Source organism: Cyprinus carpio, chromosome B19, assembly GCF_018340385.1.
Source record: "Cyprinus carpio isolate SPL01 chromosome B19, ASM1834038v1, whole genome shotgun sequence".
In the NCBI taxonomy this organism is placed as follows: domain Eukaryota; kingdom Metazoa; phylum Chordata; class Actinopteri; order Cypriniformes; family Cyprinidae; genus Cyprinus; species Cyprinus carpio.
This window is the reverse complement of record NC_056615.1, coordinates 24,547,707-24,569,990: the sequence shown is the minus strand read 5'-3', so window position 1 is coordinate 24,569,990 and position 22,284 is coordinate 24,547,707. Positions and strand designations below refer to the sequence as shown.

At 36.8% G+C, this 22,284-nt stretch overlaps 1 protein-coding gene across 2 annotated transcripts in view; it reads left to right on the top strand.

Annotated features, from left to right (window-relative positions):
• Positions 1-19,144: 19,144 nt before the first annotated feature.
• Positions 19,145-22,284, top strand: part of LOC109092000 (glutamate receptor ionotropic, kainate 5) — a 96,939-nt gene continuing 93,799 nt past the window's right edge. The window contains exons 1-2 of one of the 2 annotated variants that reach the window (XM_042745065.1): positions 19,145-19,544; positions 19,848-19,891. The gene's annotated coding sequence lies outside the window, so the exon portion shown is untranslated. Of the gene's footprint in view, positions 19,545-19,589; positions 19,892-22,284 lie in introns of those variants that run through there. The other variant, XM_042745066.1, reaches the window with a different exon arrangement.

The window sequence follows — 22,284 nt, the reverse complement described above, 5'->3', positions numbered from 1 at the left end:
CCTTCAACCACCCACACAAACTTGTGCTCATACACACTCAGTTGGCCGCTGCAGATAAACATTGGCAGGGCTGGCAGAACCAGGCTGGCCATGCAAACAGGCCAGGCAAACACCCATAAATTAGGGTGTGCAAGCGGAAGTAATAGCGCAAGCAAAACGACTCATTAACTTTGATAGCAGGGGGTTTCTGATTGCACCAGTGCAGTACCGCGGTCCGCCACTGGGTGTGTGTATGTCACTGACACCATGTCCTCTGGCAGACGTGTTTTGAAGGGCAATAAGAGAAGAAAAAAAGATGAGTGGTGTAATAGAGCCTCTGTCTATGAAATAATGGCAAACCGGAGGATCGGTCGGGCTGCCCGATGAGAAATAAGCCTAACTGGTTTATAGTCAATTTCTTAAATGAGGGAGCCGTAATGAACTTGTGATTAGCCATTAAATGAGTCCAGTGCATTATCTTCCGAACCAAAGCCTCTGAATTAGAGGGAAAAAATCCTTCCTAAGATGGCTTCCCCAGAATAATTGGTATGGTGCAAACCACATCTTTGTTGTGCTGATGCAAGAGTTTGCAAAAAGATTTGTTTAATTATTTACTTTGGCTTCAAGCATTACATATAGCGCTCTGAAAATGACTTCTGACATACTGGTGCATGGTGCAAATTTAAGCAATGTCCTCTCTGTTGGTATGTTTCTGTGCTCGCTGTGCTCTCGATCAGTTGGCCTTAAGGGATTTAAAGAGTTTCTAATGCAATTTTAACATATCTACTAAAGATGCATTGGTTTGGTGAGTTACACACCATTGTTCATTCCAGTACAGTCTGTGATAAATCCTTCCCTCGCTACTGCCGCACTCGCTCTTACGTCAAGGTCAGGAGGAGCATGTTAGTCTGAGGGTGAGATTGAAAGAGGGAGAATTAAAAAATAGTTTGGCCTGATGTCTTAGTAATGAGTCATACACCTTAAAGGCATAGTTCAGCCACAAATGAAAATGGCGTATGGGGTTATATCTTCAGCGGGGAAACAAAAGGAGACATTTTTGAAGACCAATTCAGTGCTTGTTTTATGCTATTACAGTGAAGAGGAATGGAATTTTTTTTAGAGAGTAATGACTTAAATGTAAAATATGACCGCAAGAGTCCACTTTCAAGATCGTTTTAGATAAAGTGCCTTTGTGTTTTGAAAGCATCCGTGCTCATTCATTGTAGATTATTGGATAAGAAAATACTATTTCAGTCTTTCTACTTCAGAATTTACCGTTTGATTCAGTGTTACTTAAACGACTAATCATTTAACTTTTAATAATTTTGTTTAAAAATATAATCATGATTGTCATTTAAATTTTTTTGGACATTTCATCAGAATTATTGCACTTTCACATAAGCACAAACCAAGAGAATGTCAGCACGCATGGTTTGCTCGTAGACTTAACTGCATAAGTGGCTGTAATGTATTACAGTTTTGTTTGGGGAGAATATCTCAATCTAGATCACTAAACTAACTTGTATGGCAGTGTTTTCAGTTCATCAGCACTTTTTCTGTAACGTAGAGATAGCGCATGCGCATAGTTGCAAACCACTGGGCAGGAAATGTATCGAATTATAAAAAAGAGCTCTGATTGGGGGATTTAAACTCTTGAAATCTGGCAACCATAAAAGCTTGTGGAAGCTTGATACTAATAAATGCAAATGCCAAATTAAAATGAAATGTTTTGAGAATAAAGAACCAGTGGGCAATTATTGCAGACAGTTATTCTTAATAAATCGATATCTTAATAAAATCATCATGCAGCCCTACCTTGACATTCCTTTATAATTATTTGTAAGATTTACTGAGAGAAAATGGTTGCAAAGTAAAGTATAAATACATGCAAAATAGAAGAAAGACAGGCATATGGTGAATAAATGACAAATTTTCCTTTTCGTGTGAAATATTCCTTTAACTGTGGATTTAAAAAGCTTCACCTGGAGGCCGAGGAGATGATTCACGTCCTGTGAATGTATTTTGGTTTGTTTGTTTTTATTCATGTGGGATACGGCACACGGTAGAAGTATCTATCTGATTTTAGTGCGTGTGCTGCTAAGCCAAACTGAATTAATTTTATCGCTACTGTTGCATCACATGTGTGTTTTATTCTGAGTTCCTTCGTTCCACCTCCATGCACATGTTTGTAAAGTTTCTCTCTGTCTTCCTCTACCTGTCTTTATGTATTCATCACATCGACTTTAAATTCCCACTGAGCTGCTATTGTCCACATTTCCACCTCGGCTGCTTTTGGCAGAATCGTGTTAATAAACTGCGATCTTCTCCTCCTGCTCATCCAGAAAACGATGAACACACAGCAGCAGCGGCGGAGGGAGAGATGAAGAAGAGATGTAGCGGAGCGTAACACATCGAGTCGTCCTGTGGCCCGCAGCAACACTCGTCACACTACCCACTGCCAAAGCTCATGATGGCTCTGGAAAACAGCTCCACTGCCTCTCCGGCTCGTCCTGTTAGCTGCTGCTGTACATCATCTCTGTCCTGCTTTGTTATTGTTATTAAGAAAGTTTGTGCAGGGTGTAGTGCTCTTGGGTGTCAGGAATGTTTCAGAGTATTGTGAGAAATTATTCTGAAAGTTAGTCTGGGGTAGTTATCATGGCTGGCACGCAATTTGGAGGAAATGTTGTCATTTTAATATTAATACTGATAATACATTTTATTCAAAGAGTGCTTTTCAAGGTACTCAAAGGCGCTTATTAATTATTAGTGATTCTTAGTAAGCCATTTTTATCAACATCTTATCCTGAAGCATTCGTGCTAGGAATATGAATGATGGCTTAAGTCATTAGACTTGAGGCTTGTTGCATCAAGAATGATAACTATAACTATATTAATGTCCACACCAACTGACAATAACATTTTGTGTAAGGGTCTTTAAAGTTGAGTGGATTCTGATAGGCCATCAATATTTTTATTTATCATTCATTAGCTGGAGAAAATTGTCCTGTTTCTACTGAGATGCTATTATATTTTTTATGAACATTTTGAATACATTTTATATTAATTGTAGTTAATTTTAGTAATTTTGTATGTATGTACACTGCCTTTCAAAAGTTTGGGATCAGTAAGATTTGTAATGTTTTTTAATGGAGTCTCTTGTGCTCATCAAGGCTGCATTTATTTGATCAAAAATACAGAAAAACTTATGTTAAAACTTTTTCAAGTTTTAATATACTTTAAAATATAATTTATTTCTTTGATCAAAGCTAAATTTTCAGCATAATTACGCCAGTCTTTAGTGTCACATGATCTTTCAGAAATCATTCTAATATGCTGATTTATTATCAGTGCTGGAAACTGTTGTGCTACTTTTTTTTTTTTGGAAACTGATACTTTTTTCTGGATTCATTTATGAATAGAAAGTAAAAAGAACCACATTTATTTAAAATTAAAAAAATTTCTAACAATATGAGTCTTTACTATAACTTTTTATCCATTCAACACATCCTTGGTGAATAAAATTAATTACTTGAAAAAATACTGACTCCAAACTTTTGAACGGTAGTGTGCATTATAACACAAGATTAGAATTTTTAATAAATGCTACATATATAATGCTTTTAATATCACTTTTAGTTTTTGTGATTCAAAAATATAATTTCTCTTTGTTATCATTATAGTTGTGGTGTGGATTTCACAGTTTTTATAGAATTAGAATAATTATTAAAACCTAAAAAAGAATTTACAACAATAGTTTTCATTCTTGTGGGCCCCCATCCCTTTACTATTATTAAATTATTGTATATTTAAAATGAAGTCCTTTGCTTTGTTTATGGTTATTTTAGTCTTGGTTCTCTGCTTGTATCTTGTGATGCACTTCCATCTATTGAATTGGTTTTTAAAAGCCTTTATAGCTCTTATTTGAATCAGAATCTTTATTTCTGATTTGAAAGTTTACATTTCTGTTTTGCGCACATTCAGTGAAGGTCAGTCAGAAATGGCAGGGCCATAGCAGGATAAAACCTCAACCAACTTGGCAAGGCTGGTGGTGCTCAGTGAATAGTAAGGTCGCGTTGTGACCTATGTGGTCATCGCAGTGTGTCTCAAAAAGGAGCTTGACCTTCATTGGCTCTCTCACTCCAGGCTGAACCTCTGTTCTCTGTGTTGCGTATGCCGTGCACACAATGCTTTGCTTCCAAATCTGCCCTTCAGCAGCACCTACTCACCACGACCCATCATCCTCCACAACCACTGGCATCAACAAATGTGCAAAGCCACATCCAATACCTCTGCCAATACTGTAAAATACTTCCTCGCTTAATAGTTATCTATCTAATATTTTTTTTGGAGTATGACGATAGCTCAGCTATTTTGAGAAAAATGGATAGTTTCCACCAAAATCTGAAACAGCACAATTGTTTTCAACATTGATAATAATAAGAAATGTTTCTTGAGCAGCAAATCAGCATATTAGCATGATTTCTAAAGGATCATGTGACACTGAAGACTGGATTTTAAAATATATTCAGTTAGAAAACAGTTGTTTAAAATTTTACTAATATTTTACAATATTACAGTTTTTTTCTGTATTTCTGATCAAATAAATGCAATCTTGATGAACAGAAGAGACTTCTTAAAAAAATCTTTTGAGTGGTACTGTAGCATTTTTTGTTATATAATTTGCAAAATACTAAGTTAAATAATGCTGTTCAATAATCTGTTTATATATATTTATATTATCTTTTAATTATTTATTTTGCCTGCATATCAATTTATCTATTCAAGTTTAATGTAAAACCTTCAATGTGTCCCATAAAACTGATTAAATTATGAATTATACCATCTAACAGTTTTATATTAAAAAAATAAATGTTGCCCATTTAAGTAGCTTCAAAATATGTAGCCAGCTGTGAGTATCTTGTGGCTTTGTATAAAGGGTGGGGGGGGGAGTCTAAGTTGGAGGTTGAAGTTCACACGCGGGTATAAATCTGTATTACTAAAGTTTCTTTTCCAACAAAAGTTTTTTAAATTTGCAGATCACTTGCACATTTAGAAACCTGTATTTTGACAATGTTGCTTTTTCTGTCATCTTCTATTTCCTTCTCCATCTGCTTCAGTGGTTAGTGTGGGAAGCGTTTCCAGCAGAACATTCACCTGCGGAAGTGCAGGCCTTCTGGCCTTCTGCGTGTAGCGTGTGCGGTCACTGGCTGGCAGAACATCCATGCCCACACAATGGAAAGAAACCCCTCCACTGGCACCTGTGCTACCTGGCCTTCCAGCCGATGTCCAGCCTGGACAAACACAGCTGCTGCTTGCACTGTGTACTGTCCACAATGCTGGAAAAAGAAGGTCTAGAGCTGCTGTTCTCAAATCAGTGAGTGCTACTCAATCACCTGATTACATAACATTATCATTAACATTTCAAACAAATTTTTTAATAAAATGTTTCTAATGAAATATTTAATTGAATGAATGCATCATTATGTAATAAAAAAAAGGACTGATTTTTTTTATTTAGTTTCCCAAACTTTTGAGTGTAATGTATTACTACAGCAGAGTAAAATCCCAAGAAAACAGTTTCATTTGCCTTCATCTTGCCATCAACACCTATTTAAAGTTCATCTTTAATAACATTACAATTTTAATAACACAGGTAAATAAAATCTTCAGCAAATCTTGACATGATAAGCAAATACCAGCCAAGTAAGTATTAGCCAGAATTTGCATCTTTCTATTTTATAATGGTTTTGGTCAGGCAGTACTCTGATATTTATCAGTTTATCTGAACTAGGACATTTACTGACAACATAGCAGCACCCTGCTTACCTCCCATTTAGCATATCAGCAGAGCCATTGGCTGAACGTTACGTCACATAATTAATATTCATGAGCGAGTCAGATAAGTTCTAGAATGTGTCCCTCCCACTTTTCAAATTGCTTACATGCCTCCTTCTCTGAACCGCTGTTTTGTGGAACCACTGTAGAGACTGATATGTGTGGCGGGATTAGTATTATGGGATGGCCGAGACAATGGATGTGGACAGCTGGCAGCTGCCCGGGAACGCCGGCCAAACTCTAATGGTGTCAGTCTTCCAGCATTGTCCTCTTCCTAATGGCCAGCAAACTGACCTCACAGTGTCGTGATACTGGCTCCGGCCTGCCTCCACCACTTAGGCCTGGGTCTGCAATGCAGGGGAAGAAAAGGTGGAAAAAAAGAAGCATGCGAGTTTCATTGCACGCAATGACACTGTAGTGATGCCCACAGGGTCCTTCGACATTTATTGCTGCCTCCACTTTGCAGGCAAATAGCATTATCTTAACATTATGGACAACCAGCCAAATAACATTTGCAAAATGACACTCTTGAAACTGATCTGAGATCTGTCCTCAGGGGAGTGAGGTAGGCAGTCACCCTTTGCTACTATCAGCATTTATCAAGAGCAACATTACATTAGGCACTAACTCCTCAGACGCGCACGTTCTCACGGAAAGCTGATTCTAGCAAATCTCTGACTCAATGTGAGAGCACGTTTTAATGCCCATTTTCCGATAATTCGTCATTCCTTGAGCCTCGTGTCTGTCTGCAAATGTCCGAGGTGCCTGGGGCGTTGTGATAGTCTTTGGTTGGGTGGAGCGGTTGAAGAGCAGGGTCAGAAATGTTCTAATATGTGACCTTGGAGCACAAAACCAGTCTTAAGTCGGCAGATGTTTTTCTAGCAGATGTTTCTGATCATATCTTATGTGTGATTTAAAGTCACTTTTTTGCATTTGATGTTGATTTGATTTTATAGATCAAGCCAATAATTGGGTATTGTAATATATTTCAATTATTCAAATCAATTGAGTCATTTGACAAAAAAAAAAAAAGTTTAATATATTTTGAAAAAAGTCATCATGAAGCTTCAAATTAGCCCTGAAAATCAATTTAAATGGTAATTCAGTCATCTTTTACTCACCCTCATGTCATTTCACACCCATATGACCTTTTTTCTTTTGTGAAAGACTAAAAGGAATTTTTTTAAGAATATCTTGGCTGCTCTTTTCAGTATAATGAAACTTAATGAGGATTGTGAACGTGCCAGAGTTATCGTATGGCTTCAGAAGGCTTAGTATAGTATATGAATGGCTTTTATATGCTTTTATTGCATTTTTTGTCATTTTGGAGCTTAAAGTTGGCATGAAATGAAAAGTCTATTTTCTAAATGCAAGTTATAGAGTTATTGTGATTCATTCATCCATGCACACACACACATACACACATACTCATATGTATGTATGTATGTATGTATGTTTATATGTATGGATCACAATACTTTTCATTTCATGCCGAGTTTCAGGAAAAAAAAAAACTGAATAAAAAAGTCTGTTGCAAGTCCTATAGAGCAGACAGTAGCTTTGTGTGCATAAATTTAACTCATTGCAAGCAAGTTACGAGTCAGTCATCTTTCTGATTTTTTGGAGTCTGGTTTCTATTTTGCTTGTAAAGGAAGTTTTATGAATTTATGGAATAATCATTCTTTTGAGTCATATCGTAACAATTATATTTTTTTTTTTAATATAGTTCACAAGACTAGTCTAAATGATTTGAATCTTCAGTGACTGGTATGTTATTCTCAAGCAAAAATATACATTTCAGTTAGTTTCATACAAAAAGCTATCAGTTTCTTTCAGGATATTCATATATACGATTATTTATATGTCAGTTTAATGCTTTTGTGTCCCTTTATTTCTAATGAATTGTATTTGGAAACACATTATACAAAAAATCCTTTTGTGTTCCTTTAAGAGAGTCTTACAGGTTTGGAACAACATGCTTTTTAACTTTTAATCCCTTAAATAAAAAGCTTAATATCCGACAGTTGAAGGTGAACAACAGAGACAGGGCACTTAACCTCGTATAGACCTGGAGGGCCCAGGTGTCTTGTGGTACATGGACTACAGTTCAAGTGTCAGGTTAAATGTAGTGACCTTCTATGTGGACAGCGCGTGGGAGTCTTGAACGACAGGAGTGCAATTATTGCCAAGCCATGTTCTCACCTCGGTTATGGCTGCTTTCTTTGTGCGGTGCTGCTTCAGGTGGTCACCGTGTCATTTTCAGCTACGTCACCTAAAAGCAAGAAGAGGCTAAGCACGAAATGAGCCTTCATATGCCACTGAAGGTTAACAGATCCACCAGTGGCAGTGAAAAGTGTTGCGGCATTAAATATATGATCACCGTAGACAAATACCACGAAGTGAGAAACAAACCAATGGCAAAGCTAATCAAGTCAAGGCTAACAGACAAACTCATAAAGAGTCCTAAAAGCTCTTGAAATGCCCTTCTACTTAATGGCTTCCATCTTAAATTTTGCCCTTCGGGTCGCTAAGCCCTGCATCGAGCGTTTGATTGCTTCATCGGATGTTTTATTCACATTATTCTGAGAAGGAATGCTGTTGAAGTTATGTTGATGCGCATACTCATTATTATTAATGTTGAACACTCAATTTCACACCGCGTGACACTGGCGTACTGTTGAACGGACGGATTTTAAATTGACTGGAGATTTGGTGACAGTGTTTATTTGAAGACAAGCAAGATTTCCGAGAGAGTTTATAATGGTGCAATGTTGTTTGCTTTGTTTTTACCCATGTTTTTACATTTTCCAGAATTGAAGAGTAGAAATTTCCTGTAGTAACCTTCTTTTGAGTGTGGCGTCTTGCTTGGTTAAGAGTTGTGCTGTAAAGAAAGTAACATTTAATTTTTGTATTATTTGTTATAATAACACTACTACTACTAATGAATTATTCCACCAATTACAGATTAAAGTACTGTGAAGTGATGGTATCAGAGCAATACCATGGTGCATGATGAAAAAACATGGTCGTATGGTAACATGTTGATTTTTGTTTTAATATGTTTGCAGTTTGTTGAGTTTATAGTATATACACCACTATTTACAAGTTTTAAGTCAGTAATGTTATGTATATACATGTTTGAAAAATGTTAATAGTTTTTATTCAGCAGGGTTTTTTTAATTTGTTAAAATTAAGGGTTAGGAATTTTTTATTTTTCAAAAAGATTTTTATTTTTAATTTTTGTTTTAAAAAAAACAGCAAAACTGTCTTGAACACTGATAACATAAGAAATGTTTCTTGAGCTGTAAATCAGAAAATTAGTATGATTTCTAAAGGATAATGTGAAACTGAAGACTGGAGTAATGATGCTTTTTTGACATCACAGAAATAAATGATTTACTGTATTTTTGATGAAAAATGGAACTGTGTTTTTGTGATTAAACTCGTATGAATGGTACATATTGACACCATGTCATTCAGACATGATGTTTCCAACAAATACAGCCACAGAAATGTTATATAAAATATGAATGTTAAAATGCCATCCAGTCAAATCAGTGGACTGGAACTAAATATGTTGTCTAATTATGTTTTTATAATTAAGTTGGAAAAAAGCATAAGCTTGTCACATAAGTCACGTCTCGTGGACTGATAACGTGAACATGTGGGAGACCATATTGCAGGATGTAATCTCCACCATGCTTGGTTGCTCATATTCCATATGTCCAGAGCGTTATGGCATGAAATCATGTGCTGGAGACTCACCTTCCCCCAAATCACTGCATGCTTTTGAAGTGAAAGACGTTACATAATTGCAGATGGTTGTCCAGATGGTGATTATGCTCACCTTGAAGATGACCACATGTTTGGGCGAAGCTCACATTGAGCTGCTCTTGTTTCAGAAGTCATTGGGAAGATTTCACACTCAAGCTCGTGTAGATTTCACCATCGCATGGAGCCTGAACCGCGCTGAACTTTTGTGCCGCTTCATTAATTGCAGTGAGCCTCTGGTGCTGTCGGACTGCAGTGCTGCTTCAGTGGCGTGTGTTTGGAGGAGCTGCTGTGAGATCATTTTTCCTCTCGCAGATTCCTATCATCACACTGATCACTGCATGTAGCACATATACAGCAAATGATGGATCCCCACTGCACACTACCACTGTGAGAGATGATTCCCTCCTCTCATCCCTCTCTTTCTTCTGCTGTCAGTTCTTCTTCTTCATCTCATCTCTCTTTTACCTTTTTCTCTCTGTTGACTCTTCTTTGTCTCATCCCTCTTTTTCTATCATCTCTTCTTTCATGCCCTCTACTGTTTATTCACCTCTTTCCTTCATCTCTTCTTGTCCAATCCCATCTCTTTTCTCTCTGTTCTCTTCTTTTTCTCATCCCTCATACACTTTCATGTTTTATTCCATTTCTTTCTGTCATTTCTCTTGCCTTTTATCTTTTTCATTCCATCTTTTCTCTTTCTTATTCTTATTTTCTGCTATCTCTTCTTTTTCATATCATCTATTTTCTCTTGTTGAATCTACTTCATGCTCATCACTTCTTTCATCTCTTATTTTTCTATCATCTTTTTCATGCCATCTGTTTTCTCTGTTGTCTCATCTTCATCTCTTCTGCATTCATTTTATTTTATCTCGTTCTTTTGTCTCATCCCTTTTTTCTTTCATCTTTTATTTTTCTCTTCCATCCCATCCCCTTCATCAACTTTTCTCTCTTCATCGTTCTCTTTTTATCTCTTCATTTCATTCTTTTTCTATCCCATCTCTTTTATATTTATCTTTATCATTCATCTATTTCCTCTTTTTTCATTTCCATCTCATCCCACTTTTCATCTAATATTTTACATGCAGTCTCTTTTCTTTATCTCATTCCTCTCTTTCTTGTCATCTATTGTTCAAATCAGCTTGTTTCTCTCTTTTGCCTCATTCCTCTTTTTTCATCTATACTTTTCTGTCTGCTGTCTCTTTTTCTTTTCATCTTATTTATTCCATCTCTTTTATATTTTCTCATCTTATCATTTTCATCCCATTTTTCATTGCATTTCTATTTCTCTGTTTTATCTCCTTATACTTTCCTTTTTCTTTTCTTACATAAATTCTCAATTTAGTCTCATTTTCTTTGGTCTCAATTTAATCTCATCTGTTTCATCTGTTCTCTGTTCATGCAATCTCTTTTTCTTCTTTTATTCATCGGAGTGTCTATTTGCAGTAACGCCGCCCACCAACGTGTGACTGGGCTAGTCAACACTACAAAAGACGGCTGTAAAACAGCAGCTCTAGTGGTGTATATGGTAAAGCGCATACTGTAGTAATTTTGAAGTGATCGACCTGGGTTTAAACCCATCTTTGCCGAACTTTTCTTCCTTTCATATCTCATATCACATCGGAAAAGCATTTATTTTCAATACAAATTAATGAAATAATCAAAAAGTTGAAAAGAAAAATGGTTAGGGTAGGTGTAGGGAGGGCTTTATTTTCCCAATAAGGTGGCATCCATTTAATAATTTGATTTCAAATTATAATATGTTATTATTGCATACTGTTTTGTAATGTACTACAATACCAATGTGCAGATAATTCTATTTGCATTAAGTAGTATAAATAGCAAAAAATCCTGCTATTTTAACATGGTGTGAATAGAATCTATAGCTATTTGTACTTAGTGTAAATAACATATCTTTAAAAATATTGCTATTTTAACAGTGTAAATAGAATCCATTGCTATTTGCAATAAGTGTAAATAGCCTCTACCGCTATTTACACAGTACAAATAGCCGCTGCCTTTATTTATTCCACCTCTTTTTATTCATCTTTTGTAATATCATTTATACCATCTTTTTCTATTCTGTCTTTTGTCTTTCATCTAATTATATTTCTATTTGTCATTCCATCTTTTTCTCTCTCTTGTCTCTTTTATCTCATCTTCCCCTTCTTTCATTTTTTTTTTCAGCTGATTTATTTTCTCCTTGTCTTTCATCTCGCTCTCCAGTCTGTCACATTTTATCTCAAACCTTCTTTCTCATATCATATCGCCTTTTTCTTTCCATTGTCTGATTTCATCCCTCTTTTAGGCAGGAAATAAAACAAAATCTCTTTAATATCCCAATAGTTTCTTCTTACACTAGAGAGCAACGGCAAGCAAACGGAGAGATGTTTACTGCTTCTCAGACTTTTCCTCGTGAGAACCAGACCTCAGTAATCTCTTTATATCGTTTCCTTCTCTTTACCTTTCCCCTCTGTGTTCCACCTCTTTCCAGCGCACACACAGTCCTCTGTATCCTAATATCCGTATCTCCGTGGCCTTGCTAAGGTGACTCTGCCAGCGAGTGTAAGCGTGTGAGAGAGAGGGAGTAAGCACACATCTGCACATGCGTGTCCCCCTGTGCCCCTCTCGCTCTCCTGCCTTCGGTGAACGTGCATCAATTTAGCCGTCCTGTGGTTTGTGTGTGTGGTATTATCTGTGAGTGTGCATGTGCGCTCGCCATACATCTTTATCAGTCATGCTTAATGCTTCATCTCTGCATTTGTCTGTATTTTGTATCAACATTCCCATGCTTCCCTTCCCCTCTCCTCCTCTTCCTGCTCTTCCCTCCCACTCTTCATCGAACCTGCAGCCCACCCTTTCCCACCTTGTCTCTCTCTCTCTCTCTTTCTGCATGGCTCACTGTCTCTCGCTCTGTCTCACTCACTCATTGATAGTGGAGCTCATGTGACCAGAATGCTGATTGGCTAATCACTATTCCGTGGATGAGGTCATGTTGTGGGATGGAATGTCAATCTGTCTCTCTCTCTTTCTATGAACAGAGGGACCACACAGTCAACTCGGGGAGAACGGAACAATTCTCTCTCTCTCCCTCGTCTCCTCTTTCAGTCCAGCTGACATATATAGGGCCACATAGTGGTGAGCTTGATTACGTTTAATTTAACCTGGATTACTTGTCTTTTTTGGCATGGGGGAGAGTGTGGTAAACGCCACTTTTCTCCTCTAGTTCTTCTCTAGTCAAGCAGAAATAAGACATTAACTAAAGCTAACTACTAATTATATATATATATATATATATATATATATATATATATATATATATATATATATATATATATATATATATATTATTTTTTTTTAAAAAGGGGTCCAGTGAGACAACTTACCTCACATTGGGAGTTTACAAGAATCATTGGGAATCTGTGAATGAGTTCACATACTAAATAAATATGTGAGCAAAATAATTTGTTAATGCACAATTACTTATTTTGCTCAACATTGATCCCATTTTCATAAACCTCCCAATTAAAGGTATAATAATCAGAGTAGGAGGGTCACAATAACAGATTTTCACTATATGTGATTATCAAGGCCAAATGAATTCATGATATTATTGTGATAGAAAAATCTTTGGAAAAAAGTTTACAACAAAACTGAACACTGAAATTTACAACAAAGCTGAATTTTCTGCATCATTACTCCAGTCTTCAGAAATCATTCTAATATGCTGATTAGCTGCTTGTATTTCTTATTATTATCAAAGAAAACAGTTGTGCTATTTTGTGACAGTGATTCAGAATTCATTGATGCAATCATTGATGAATCCATACACAGCATTTATTTGAAATAGAAATATTTTGTACCATCATAAATGTATTTTACTTCACCTTTGGTCAAATTAATGCATCCTTTCTTAATAAAAGTATAATTTCTTATAAATTCCTACATTGACTTAAAACTATATGTCGATTTATTATTGAGATGTGAATGGAGAGAGGCAGAATTAAATGGCAATGCTGAAAAGACTGAAATAGGTGGACAACTGGACATTAATTATTAGTAGTTTTGCTTTTTGTCTTAAGAGTTGTGTTTTGTAACTAGTCAAATAAAAACTATCAAGATGTGCTATTTTGCACACCTTAAAAACAATAATCAGTAGATGTTACTGGAGTTTTTATTAGCACAAGCCTAAATCAGGGCCCTTTGTGTAAGTCTTTGCTAAGTGACATTTTATTTACTATTACTTCTTTAATGGTGATTTGCAGCTGATCTTGCTTTTATGTGTTAACAAACACAGCTGATGATGGCGATTTAACTCTCCACATTTACTTACTCTGTTGTTTTTGTTGTGATGAATGAAAATGACAGCAGCAATCAAAGGCTGGTTTGAGGAAATCACATTCATATCTCTGTGTACATGACAGGGCCGGCCTGCTGTTTTTAAGGAGCTTAGAGGAATTTGATTGGTCTCCTCATTTTATCTTTCATTTTCTTTATATAACTGTCAAGCCCCTAGATATACATAAGCCTATATGATATTTATGCAAAGCCTACTGTCAGCACATGACCCTATAAATGACTTTATGCTATAGACTGAAGTGTTCATGCAACAAGCAGTCGTGCATGTCCATGAATTTTAAAATCCTCACAAAGTTTTGAATTATAGTCTTGTTTTTTAGTCATATGAATGATTTTATGTATATTGGATTTGATGGGAGAATCATAAATCCTACTTCAATTTAACTTCATTCAGTTAAAACACAAATTAAAGCGGCATAAACGGTGCTAACACAAATGTAGGGCAGGAGTCTGGAAACTTTTGTCATTTACTTTTAACTTTTTTAACAGTTTCTAATTAATATCTGTGGAGAAAGCAACAAGGTATTTAAAATAGATTTGGCTATTTTCAGAAAGAAAAACATGCCTGAAAATGTATTTGCCATACATTTTTTTATTTTCTTTTCTTTTTTTTGATGATGATGATAGGAGGAATTTTGGCCTGTTTAGCTGTGTGTGTATATATGTATACATATATACACACACACACGCACTCACACTTACATACGTACATACAGTTGCAATCATTATTATTCAACCCTCTTGACCTGCAAGAAGACATTTTGCTGCAGATGACAAAATTTTATGAAAAAAAAAACAAAAAACAAAAACAAGGGTGCACTATTAGAGCACATTTACTAATACACATTTGAGTGATTCTGAGGACGTACAGAGAGGTGAGGTTATGAATAATGAAAAAAATCAAATTGGTTCTAAAAATTAATGTACAAAATAAATCAACCCCCCAAAAGAAAACTGTTGCAAAATCTTTTATTCTTTATTACCTCCAATAAATGCTGCTTGTAAGTGCTTAGAAACTTCTGTCAGCTCTCTACTGCAATCTTGGCCCAATTCTCACTTGAAAAAGCTTCCAATGACATGGTGGTTCCAGTGATCTCCACTGCTTTCTTCAATTCAATGAACCAAACTTCAGTAGTTTTGGATGTACACTTTGGGATGATTGTCCTGCATTAAAGTCCACTGATCTAGCTTCAATTTCTGCACCAAAGGCTTCACAAGCTTTGCCTAACTGGCCTTATACTTCCACGATGTCCTTCATACAGTCATGATTTCCACTTCCTGCAACAGCAAAACACCCATAACATGACTGGCTGTCCTCCATGTTTGACCATGGGGATGGTGTTCTGCTCATAAACCTTGCCTTTTTAAGACCAGACATACCGGTGCTCCATGGCTCCAAAAAGTTCCAGTTTGGCCACATCACTCCATAAAACATTCTTCCAGAACTCCACAGGTCTATTCAAATGAATCTTACCATGTTAAAGTCAGCTTTTATGTTTTTCTTGGACAAGAGTGGCATTTCGCAAGATGTCCCAACACGAAGGCCCTACTTGCCTTGTGTTCTTATCTGCATTGAAATGATTTTTCCTTCTTTCATCAGGCCATTTTGAAATTCTTTGGCAGTACATAGCAAGTTTTTCTTAGCTGCTCAGATCAAACATTTTATGATATTGTGCTTTTCTTCAGCACCCTCAGGTTTTCTGGTACAACACATTTTAAGCAAAGGAATAAGGCTGCCTGCTGTGTTTCCAGGCACTTTTAGTGTTTTGGAAATCTTCATGTAGCCTTAGATTTCCTAAAGTGGTAAAATTAAAGTATTTTTTTCTCTGTAGATTTTGTGAGAGCTCTGTTGACTTTGCCATATTTGCTACTCAACATTAGCACATACATGTGTATATAACAGCTCAAGCGAATTCTGTTTCCTAATAGCTTTTCTAATGGCTTAATTGTATTAAGACAATTTTGTTCCCTACCATACAAGTATGTGACAAAAACAGCTATGTTTACTTGAGGTTGAATAATTTTGACAGCTGTGTTATTAAAATATCCTATAATTAAAAAGATTACATTTATATATTGACATGATCACTTCTAATATGCCAGTGAGCTGTTAAAGATGCCATTTTTTATAAAATTCTAGATATTCAGAAAAGCTTGATTTCACCTTGTTGTTACTAAATTGTTGTATTCTTTGTAAAAATCAATCAAACAAAAAACGATTTTTACTTCATTCAAAGTGTAAAAAATATTATTTTGGATTTATTTTCATCTATATAATATATATAATTTTTACCTGAAAATGTTCCTTTTTCTACGTAAAGCTTTATCCCAATAGCAAAATGCATCAAGAAAAGCAGACCAAACTGCACCTTTCAGCTCAACTGCACAGCACTGTCCTCTCGGCACTGGTGATTTTTTTTGTTTTTGGCTTCCCACACTGCTTATCACTGAATAAAACTGACTGTGCGATGCTGAACGGTTACAGAGGTTGCTTCCCATTCAGATGTGAATGTCTTTGATATTTAAAAGAAATAAATAAAACTAAATAAATATATTGTATATGTTAATCACATACTGTATAATGTGAATCACATTGTGTGCCATGTTCCCAATTCCTATTTGTTTTAGGCCATTTACAGTAGTTCCATGTTCCAAGCCTGTCATTCTCTCAGATAAATGCTAAATCTGTTGCTAGTTTATATAAGAGATTATTTAATAGAAAACTCTTGCTCACTTGACACAGGTCGTACAAATCACCAAAAGGGCAACCCACACCTTTCTAATGTAATATTCTGGGGTCAATAATAGTTTGTGAAGGCAGTTAACCTTTCATCTCAATGGCCCTTTTGGCATTTTCGTTTCCTGCGCTTCTGCGCTCCATGTTCTCTCCCTCCTTTCTGCTGCTTTAATCTCAGGTGAAAACACTGCCATGCATTACATACATCAATAAGCTCCTGCTGCGAGATCTCATTTCCTGCTGTCACCTGTGCGGACCAATGTCCCAGCGAGCTGACTCTACCAGAACAGAATGGATAGCTCATGCTAATGATAATAAGTCATGTGCGCTATCCAATCAAAACACTCTTTTGCTTCTGATTGTGGTGCGTTCAGTGTCTCTTCTGCATGAGGAACATGTATGGGTATGCATGTGTTACAGAAGGAGAGCGAAAATGAGACAGACAAGGGACTCACAATAACCAATTCCCTACAGGGCATCACTCTGAGCTGGAGCAGAGCGAGAGAGAAAACTGTGAGCGTAAATGCATGTGATTGAATGAGACAGTACATGAGAGACTCCTGCAGTGATGAGCTTAAAGCCTCTACCTTATATGTTCAAATATGAGCAAACACTCTTTTATGTACAATTATGTTTTAAAATGAGCCAAAATAATTAAAACGACAAAAGATAATTTTCTTAAAATAATAATAATTATTATAATTATTATAAATTTATATAATTTATAAATACTAATAAATTTCATATTTTATTAAATATTATATACATTACATTTTATAGCACAATATAAAATATTTATGTCACCTATTGGATGATTAAACCTTTTATAATAGCTGATATATACGCACACTTGTGACTGAATGTCAGTTGAATTGTACATGAACTATTAACACTTAGAATTCACTTCACATTGTGACTGACATACTCCTTAGCCGTGGTAAATTCATAGTAACACACATCGTCTCATGGCTTATTGCTTTAGTATTTATGTATGTGCACATGTTATATGTGCATACATCCATGAAAAGCTGCTATGTACATTCTTGATGTCTTCCAGTTAGTGTGTGTGACTGACGTGATTTTCAGGGTAAAGCGCGGTCAAACTAGACTTTGCACTCCATTGAATTCCATTCGTGCCACATGCAGGAAAGTGGAGTAGATGGTACTATAAATTGTGTTATTATTATCTGGGATTTATTGTTTACTACAAACAGAAGCCCTAGAGCATGACATCACATCTGGCTTGTTGTGTGAATAAATTCCTCGGCTTAAGGCTGAAAATACATTATGTAATTACCAGATAAAAGTCGCTATCACAAAATAAACCTCAACAGAGCATTGGAGAACATGTACCTGATCATAATATCATGCATAATCCTCAAGAGTTTTTTTTTTTGCGATGATATCCAGCTTTTTTTTTTTTTTGTTTGTTTTTTAGAAAGAAGTCATGCAAGGATGATTAGGTGATAGATATTTGATCTTTTATTTATGTTTAAATCAATATTTTTCGATCACACTTTGATTAACTGTACATGTACTTACAGTGTACATACTTGAGAAAGTACTGGGTAGTATAAAGCAACACATGGCATAAGGTTAGGTTCAGGATTAGTACCTAGTTATTACCCAGTTACTGTAATTGCTATAATTGTCACACCACAGAACTGTCTTGTTGTGCTTAGTGTGACCTTTATTTCTCCTCGTGTCTGATTGTGTCATTCTGTTCACCTGAGTTCTATTAATTAACCTTGTTTGTGTTTGTACTTAAGCTCTAGTCTGTTCTGTTTGACTTTGTTCAGTATTATTTGTCCCTTGAATCTCATGTTGGATGTTACCTCTCTTGGATTACCTGTTCTCCTGTGGATTTGGAATAAACTACTGTTTGATTGTATTTTTTTCATCGTGCACTTATGTTCATCCTACCTGTTCCGTGATAATAATAAGTACATAGTATGTATACGTGGAACTGGACTGTAAAATAAAGTGCTACCATTTTTTTTTTTTGAACTATTCATTAAAGAATCCTGAAAAAAAATCACAACTTTTATCAATAATGATAATAATAATAGGAAATCAGCATATTAGAATGATTTCTGAAGGATCATGTGACACTGAAGCCTGGAGTAATGAGTAAATTTGACATTATTATGTGAGTAAAAAGTCATTCAAAAGACATGAGACTACTTATGTACGACACTGTTTGCTTGGAACAACAGACAGTTACACTGTATAGTTTCATATCATGTAGTTATAATCATAACTATATGATTATAGTTTCAATAGTTTAATTTGCTTTCTGTAATGATTTAATATTTCAATCAATACACTTGTATAGTAACTTCTAAATGTCTAAATATAATTTCTACCGGGAATTGTTGAGTACTGTATGTGGAAATCATCCTTGTTGTGGGGTGTGTGTGTGTTTTGATGGCGGATAAAGCTCAGGAGACCAGTGTGACTGTGATGAATGTACATTTCAGTGTTTATTTTACAGTATTTGTGGGAGCGAGAGAGACGGGGAGAGAGAGAGATGTGCTTCTGATTGGATTGGAGGCAGTGCTGAAGAGGCACTGAGACACAACGAGAGAGTGAGAGAGAGAACGAGAGGGCACGAATGCAGTTTACACACTAGCCCAGCTGCCAGAAATTACAGCAAGCTCAATTCTGCCGGACTGGAACAGGGGGGGGTGTGAAACGGGAGGATGGCAAGGACGCAGAAAATGAAGAGAACCCACCATTGCATTCTCTTGGGAAATGATCTGTGGTGAATAACCAGAAACCGCAGAAGAGGCTGAGAGAGAGAGAGAGAGAGAGAGGGAGAACGGGGGAAGGAGGAGGAGGAGGGGAGAGCCTAGCGTCCTCTGAGGTAGCGCCTGTGGAGCCTGCTCATGCCGCTGTGTTGATGTGTGTGTGAGTGCATGAATGCTGACATGTTGATTTATAGCCGCATGTGTAATTCTCTAAGACTCGGATTAGCAAGTCATTTTGCTTGTATGCATATGACCGGGACTGATGCGGCGAGCCGCTCGGACACTTGAGCTCCTCTGACATCTTCGTCTGATGTTGTTTCTTTTCTCTCTTGCTTTTTTTTCTTTTTGTACGTGCTTATAATATCACTCCTTTTGGCATTCTGTTGAGGTTTAATTGTTTTTCTTTCTCTCTCTGCCAGGGCAGTAGACTTACAGCGTCGCAAGTGAAGGAAAAGAGCCATGGGTGAGTGTGTCTTGCTTTTCTCGTTTGCTGTTCTTCATCCCTCTTTTCCATGCATGATGCACTATGAGTTGACCGCAATCATTTTTCTCACCCCTCTTTTTTTCCCCCGAATTCCCTTTTTCTGTTGTCCATCAGCCATTTTATCCCTTTTCATCGTCTCCTCCTACTCTTTCTTTCTCTCTATCTTTCATTCTTTCTCTCATCTGTCACGGTCCCCCCCTCTGCTCCCCCCATTGGTCCCCATCTTCCCATCCCTCAACAGCCATTAACAACTGTCTGTGTCACAGGAGCGCTCAACCTAAACCAATGCGCTCAGGTCAAACACATCTTTCACACGTGCTTCGCACAAACATACACGCAGTACTCGTATATCGTCACGGCCGTATATGCGTCTGCTGATGAACTGTGCTTGTATTTCATGGGTGAGGCAGTGAGCGTGCAGATTTATGGTGATTGTGACAGTTTACCCACGATGCTGTGCTTTTGCTGGCTATGCTAACATTGGTTCTGAGTATGTGTGTGAAGGTTATTTAACTTTAGCACCTGGGAGGAAGGGGAAGCATATAAGCAAATATATAAAACGCTCATTTTGGATACAGCAGCTTTTATATGGCTTACGAACTTGTAGCAAAGAAAACTCCCAATGAGTTCTCTTTTAATATCTGTTGTTTCTCTTAGAGAGCGATAACACTAAGTGGAGACCAAATGGAGTGAACTCTTAGATGTTCATTTGTTGTCTCGAGTTTCACCAAAATGCCTACGTTCGCAAGAGCCAGGGATCTCAGGGTTAACCAAATTTCTCTTCAAATTCTAATGCTATTCACATTAAATGAATAGCTCTATATTCTTACTGTATGTCAAGTATTGTCTTATTTGTATCAATTTTCTTTCTCCTAAGACACCAAGAACTCCATTAAGACTTCTGAGCGATGAAAGAGCAACCGCTGAGCAATAAACTTCCTGTCAGTTGCTAGTCTACAGTAATATGAGGATCTCCCACCTCTTGACAACGCAGATATAAGCACAACCTTTCCTAAACAATTGCGAAAGATAACACAAGCATAAAGCAGCGATGATGAGAAAGGCGATATACTGGAAACTGACTTATCGCCTGCATGACGTGATTCATAAATTTCCGTGAAATAGAGTTGCGTGATATCACGGAGTGAAAAACTGTTGTTGTCTCTACCTCTGTGTAACTGAGATGATGCGAAGCGTCGGATTTATCAGGGAAATCTTCAGAGTTGTAAATCCTTTTCAGAGCCGCTATCTCAGACAGAGAGGGGCAGGAATAGAGGATGACAAAGCAGACCGAATTATGTTTCACTGTGCCAAGCGCGAGAAGTGCAAGAGAAAAACGAATCTCGTTTTCAACCTCTCACCTTCGCTTGGTTTCTTGGCACGATGCTCTGACTTGCTCGCGGAAGCATTAGATCACACAGAGAAAAGTACAGAATGTGATCTCAGCGCCCTTTGCTGAAGTCTTTGTTAATATGTGTGCCGAAGGTACAGAGTTTGATGTCTGCTAGGGCTCAGACCTATTGATTTAACATGACGGCTTTTAAAATGGTGTAATAAGGCTTTGAGTAGGCAAAAATGGATTGGTTTGACTCCATACACAATCAGATCCTTGATTTACCTGTGACATGGCATGTTTTTCATGGACAAATGCACTGATGTGGCTTTGAAAGGGAATGTTTTCACTAGAGAGGCACATTTTGATTGTTTTCTTATGTAAAATGCATTGGCACAGCCGTCGCACAGAAACCAGGACAACAAATCCCCAAATCAGATCAGATTCGTCCAAATATTTGTAAAAGTAATACTTTATGTTAGTCAAACAAACCCAAATCATGGCCTGTAAATACCTAATTAGATTTGTTTCAACGAGTCAAAACAAATCAAATTTGACTTGAGAGCCAAAGCATTATGTATTTTAATGGCTAAATGTGTTTACAGCGTCAAGCACTCGATTCTCATTCCATGCTGTAAAAAGCATCAGCTTGTGAGCGTTCATGTTTAAAAGCACAGTAGATTGGTAGATTGGCAGATTTAGAAACATGGCAACCACTTGACCGGCTTCCCCTCTCTCTTTATTCTAGCTACGGCTAACAGGCTTACGTAACGTTCAAGCACACAAGGAGCCAGTGTTTCGCTAATATTTATCACAGAACATTTTCCATACGGTCCCTCGTAACACCACTTCACTCGCAGCGATTGTTCTCTGTTTAAAGCATTTACATTGGCTTCTCACTTCATGTGAAGGACAATCAGCTGTAATTACTTTTTATATAGCGAGAATTGTGCTTGAAGCTTGTATATATTGGGTAAGAGGCAAGACTGTATTGAAAGAGTAGTTCAAGGACAGAGGGACACAAAAAATGTGGGAATGC